Source organism: Salvelinus sp. IW2-2015, linkage group LG32, assembly GCF_002910315.2.
Source record: "Salvelinus sp. IW2-2015 linkage group LG32, ASM291031v2, whole genome shotgun sequence".
Lineage (NCBI taxonomy): Eukaryota > Metazoa > Chordata > Actinopteri > Salmoniformes > Salmonidae > Salvelinus > Salvelinus sp. IW2-2015.
Genome location: NC_036871.1, coordinates 38,152,163 through 38,158,126, shown reverse-complemented (window position 1 = coordinate 38,158,126; position 5,964 = coordinate 38,152,163). Strand labels below are relative to the sequence as shown.

General features: G+C 48.5%; 1 long non-coding RNA gene across 1 annotated transcript; it reads left to right on the top strand.

Annotated features, from left to right (window-relative positions):
- Positions 1-5,129: 5,129 nt before the first annotated feature.
- LOC139023422 (uncharacterized) lies at positions 5,130-5,446 on the top strand. Its single transcript, XR_011474553.1, has 2 exons — positions 5,130-5,164; positions 5,330-5,446. It is a non-coding gene; the product is annotated as an uncharacterized lncRNA (long non-coding RNA).
- The last annotated feature ends 518 nt before the right edge of the window (positions 5,447-5,964 follow it).

Genomic DNA, 5,964 nt, shown 5'->3' with positions numbered 1-5,964 from the left:
GTGATAACAGCCTGGAATGGAACCAGGGTCTTAGCCCACTGTGATACAGCCTGGAATGGAACCAGGGTCTTAGACCGTGTGATACAGCCTGGAATGGAACCAGGGTCTTAGACCGCTTGTGATACAGCCTGGAATGGAACCAGGGTCTTAGACCGTTGTGATACAGCCTGGAATGGAACCAGGGTCTTAGACCGTTGTGATACAGCCTGGAATGGAACCAGGGTCTATAGACCGCTTGTGATACAGCCTGGAATGGAACCAGGGTCTTAGACCGCTGTGATACAGCCTGGAATGGAACAGGGTCTTAGACACTGTGATTACGCCTGGAATGGAACCAGGGGTCTTGGAAGCCGCTGTTGCACTCTGGAAAATTGTGGACTAATGCTTTGTTATATAATCAGGTCTCTAAAAAATACATCTTAGGCTAACAAAGGGGTAGGCCTATGCTTTCAGCCATTTCCTTTAACAACAGCCACAATACTCTCACATACTGTACCCTCACATAACCCCTCAATTCCAGATCTGGTTTTAACTGAACACACCAAGCTCTTCATTAAGACTGAGATATTTATAAGGAGTGCACAGTGACTGACAAAATGTATGGATAGTAGACTATAAGAAGACCAGAGGGAAGAGTGACCCCTACCTGCCCTCCAACACCACTTCCAGCAGCATCTGGTCTCCCATCCAGGGACTGACCAGGACCAACCCTGCTTAGCTTCAGAGGCAAGCCAGCAGTCAGATGTAGGGTGGTATGTTGCTGCCAGTGGCAGGTAGCCTAGCAGTCAGAGCAGTGGACCAGTAATCGAAAGGTTGCTGGTTCGAATACTCGAGTCGACACAGTGAAAAATCTGTCAGTGCCCTTGAGCAAGGAACTTATCCCTAATTTGCTTCAGGGGCGCCGTACTACTATGGCTGACCCTGTAAAACAACACATTTCACTGCACCTATCCGGTGTATGTGACAAAATGTGTTTATTTAAATGAATTTCCCTTTGTCATGTAACGTACCAACAGGATCTGGAGAGGCTGAGGGAGTCAATGAGGACGGTGGAAAAACAGAAGGAACACCTCAATACACAGATGAAGTTGAAGCAGAACAAGACCAACCCTGGGAGTTTTAACTTCACAGCTCAGCAGGTGGGGATGTGGTGTGGTCGTTAAGAACTGAGGACCAATAGTGTGAGGAGCTGTTGTTGATGTATTGATGTTTACATCATCCGGACATTCTATTCTTCTCCTCAGGCTCCCCTCTCCCAGTCCTTCCGAGGGGATCCTCCCCTCTCCCATACTTCCGAGGGGATCCTCCCTCTCCCAGCCTTCGAGGATCCTCCCCTCTCCCAGTCTGGTCCGAGATCCTCCCCTCTCCCAGTCCTTCCGAGGGGATCCTCCCCTCTCCCAGTCCTTCCGAGGGGATCCTCCCCTCTCCCAGTCCTTCCGAGGGAACCTGACGGCTGATTGGATGAAGGGAAGAGAGGTGATCCCCAAGGTCCTCGTTCCCCACAGCCTCTCTGTAGCCACCAACATTTTCCTGGAGCAGCCCCCGGAGGTGAGCCACATAGGACGTAATAGGACAGTGCCTTCAGAAAGTATTCAGACCCCTTGACTTCTTACACATTTTTTTACGTTACAGCCTTATTCTAAAATTGAATACATCGTTTTTTCCCTCATCAATCTACACACATTACCCCATAATGACAAAGCAAAAATAGGTTTTTAGAAATTTGAGCAAATTTTATAAAAAATTCAACTGAAATATCACATTTACATAAGTGTTGAGACCCTATACTCAGTACTTTATTGGCACACCTGTATTTGCGGAGTTTCCCCCCTTCTTCTCTGCAGATTCTCTCAAGCTCTGTCAGGTTGGATGGCGAGCGTCGCTACACAGATATTTTCAGGTCTCTCCAGAGATGTTTGATCGGGTTCAAGTCCGGGCTCTTGCTGGGCCACTCAAGGACATTCAGACTTGTCCCGAACCCACTCTTGCGTTGTCTTGGCTGTGTACTTARGGTCGTTGTCCTGTTAAAAGGTGAAACTTCGTCCCAGTCAGAGGTCCTGAATGCTCTGGAGCAGGTTTTCATCAAGGATCTCTGTACATTGCTCTGTTCAGCTTTCCCTTGATCCTGACAAGTCTCCCAGTCCYTGCTGCTGAAAAACATCCCCACAGCATGATGCGGTCACCACCATGCTTCACCGTAGGGTTGGTGCCAGGTTTCCTCCTAAAGTTCAATCTTGGTTTCATCAGACCAGAGAATCTTGTTTCCCATTGTATGAGAGTCCTTTAGGTGGGCTGTGGGCTGTCATGTGCCTTTTACTGAGGAGTGGCTTCCGTCTGGCCACTCTACCATAAAGGCCTAATTGGTGGAGTGCTGCACAAACACAGGTTTTCCTTCTGGAAGGTTCTCCCATCTCCGCAGAGGAACTCTGGAGCTCTGTCAGAGTGACCATCGGGACCAGGGCCTTTCTCCCCTGATTGCTTCGTTTGGCCGGGCGSCCAGCTCTAGGAAGAGTCTTGGTGGTTCCAAACTTCTTCCATTTAATGATGGAGGCCACTGTGTTCTTGGGGACCTTCAACAATTCCCTCAACCTCATGGCTTGGTTTTTGCTCAGACATGCACCGTCAACTGTGGGACCTTATATAGACAGGTGTGTGCCTTTCTAAATCATGCCCAATCAATTGAATTTACCACAGGTGGACTCCAATCAAGTTGTAGAAACATCTCAAGGATGATCAATGGAACAAGATGCACCTGAGCTCAATTTCGAGTATCATAGCAAAGGTAGCAAAGGTACTTATGTAAATAGGGTATTTCAGTTTTTTATTTGTTATAAATTTGCACAAATTTCTAAAAACCTGTTTTTGCTTTGTCATTATGGGGTATTGTGTGTAGATTGATGAGAGGAAAAATTGATTGAATCCATTTTAGAATAAGGCTGTAACGTAAAAAAAATGTGGAAAAAGTTGAGGGGTCTGAATACTTTCCAAATGCACTGTACCTACCATGGTTTTCTAGAAATCCCAGTTAGAGGATTCCTGGAATCAGGAAATAGTACTTTGTCAAGTTACCAGTATTTTTCAACCCTAACCAACTACGTGAATGTGTGCTCACTTCCCAGTGTTTTTCTATTGTACGTGTTGTTCAATAGTGTATTGATATTGTGTATTTTTCATGCTGAATTTCCATGTAAATGGACAGTAATGTTCCCATTCGGTGCACTCGGTACAACACTCTTGCCAGTTAGATCTCCATAGCTGTGTGTTGTAACTCATTTTCCAGTAGTTTCATTCAGTTATATTCATAACTTTACGTTATCGTATCTTAGGTGCCCCCTCGCAGGGAGAGCATCAGCCCCGGGCCCCTTAAACCGGAGTTCCCCATCCACCTGATCAGCAAAACCAACCAGGTGGTTCACAAACCAGTGGCCGTGCAACAGCAGATACCCACCAAGCTGGCTGTCTTTGGCAACAAGGTCAAGGAGAAGAGCAGTAAGAAGAGGTCCCACCACAAGCGAAATCACAGCGCAGGTCAGAACACGGCTCAGTAGAACGCAGGTCAGAACACGGCGCAGTAGAACGCAGGTCAGAAGACGCGGCAGGTCAGAAGCACCGGCGCAGGTCAGAACACGGCTCAGTAGAACGCAAGTCAGAACACGGCGCAGGTCAGAACAGCGGCTCAGTAGAACGCAGGTCAGAAACGGCTCAGTAGAACGCAGGTCAGAACACGGCTCAGTAGAACGCAGGTCAGAACACGGGCGCAGGTCAGAACACGGCTCAGTAGAACGCAGGTCAGAACACGGCTCAGTAGAACGCAGGTCAGAACACGGCTCAGTAGAACGCAGGTCAGAACACGGCGCCAGGTCAGAACAGGCTCAGTAGAACGACAGGTCAGAAACACGGTCAGTAAGAACGCAGGTCAGAACACGGCTCAGTAGAACGCAGGTCAGAACACGGCTCAGTAGAACGCAGGTCCAGAAACACGGCCGAGGTCAGAACACGGGCGCAGGTCAGAACACGGCGCAGGTCAGAACATGAACAGAGTGGACGGCGCAGGTCAGAACAGAACAGAGTACGGCGCAGGTCAGAACAGAACAGAGTACGGCGCAGGTCAGAACAGAACAGAACACACGGCGCAGGTCGAACAGAACAGAACACGGCGCAGGTCAGAACAGAACAGAAACACGGCGCAGAACAGAACACGGCGCAGGTCAGAACACGGCGCAGGTCAGAACAGAACAGAACACGGCGCAGGTCAGAACAGAACAGAACACGGCGCAGGTCAGAACAGAACAGAACACGGCGCAGGTCAAAAACAGACAGAACACGGCGCAGGTCAGAACACAGGCGCAGGTCAGAACAGAACAGAACACGGCGCAGGTCAAGAACTGTACAAGCGCACTCCTATAATCTCAAACCTTCCGTTTATTAGTCATGTACTGAGGCACTTGTTGTGAAGTCCTACTCTTTCCTCTTGACCTCAACTGTGCTAGGGGAAATCATAACATTTACCCCATATTGATATTTTCTATGATCTGTTAAAGGAGTGGCGTATATCTCCACCACGGAGGTTGGTGGCACCTACATTGGGAGGATGGGCTCGTGGTAATGGCTGGAGTGGAATCACTGGAATGGTATCAAACACATGGTTTCTATGCATTTGATGCCATTCCATTTGCTCTGTTCCAGACATTATTATGAGCCGTCCTCCCCCTCAGCATCCTCCACTGATCTCCATAGTTCTGATGTTGTCTTTCCTACCGCAGCGTCCATAGAAATGTCTCAGGTGGTGCCGATCAGAGTCACAGGAAATGAGAGCCAGAGTCTGAGAGGGAAGAAGACTGTGAGCCCACAGAGAAACTACCAATTAGGTAAGAGCCCTCACAGAAACTACATCAGGTAAAACCCGTTACTGATGCTACCAATCAGGTAAGAGCCCTCACTGATGCTACCAATCAAGTAAGAGCCCTCACCTGATACGACCATCCAGCCACGACGTAGAGTCGGAGGCCCTCCACTGATGACACCACATCCCAGTGTAAGAGCCTCTCACTGATGCTACCAATCATTTAAGAGCCCTCAACTGATGCTACCCAATCAGGTAAGAGCCCTCCACTTGAATACCCACTACAATCAGGTAAGAGCCCTCACTGATACTACCAATCAGGTAAGAGCCCTCACTGATACTACCAATCCAGCAGGTATATGACGCGCCTCCACTTGAGCAGTTACTGTATCTCTAATCCGAGAGGTAAGAGCTCACGATGAGCATGACTACCAATCCTAGTTCTGTCAAGCAGCCCTCAAGCGTGACCATGAGCGGTACAATCAGGTAAGAGCCCTCACTGATGCTACCAATCAGGTAAGAGCCCTCACTGATGCTACCAATCAGGTAAGAGCCCTCACTGATGCTACCAATCAGGTAAGAGCCCTCACTGATACTACCAATCAGGTAAAAGCCCTCACGGATGCATACCAATCAGGTAAGAGCCCTCACTGATACTACCAATCATCTAAGACGAGAACCGTGGGAGTTCCAGATACATATTGTCTGATTTTTACTGTTTTAACGTCTCAGGAACTAAATGAACACACACAATAATTAAGTTAACCGTACACTGTTATGCCTCTTCAGATGGTTTCTTCAGTCCTCCAGAGCCCCTGTCCAGCGCTAAGCCCTCCCAGACCCTGTCGTCCAGCAGCAGCATGAGGAGTAATAACCAGAGCCACATCCCTCCACCTCCCCCTCCACCCTTCCCCAAAGACATAGCAAGCAAACCAACCAAGGAACACGTTATCTACCTGTAAGGACACAGGGCGACACCAAAACCCTTAGCCAGGGCTCTGAAACTGGCGGCCCATGTGCTAAAACCGGCCCACGAGTGATTTATATTTGGCCCGCCAAAGCTCTGTTCACAGTAAAGATGTGATTATATATATCTTTTTTTTACTGATTGGGCTYTCTAA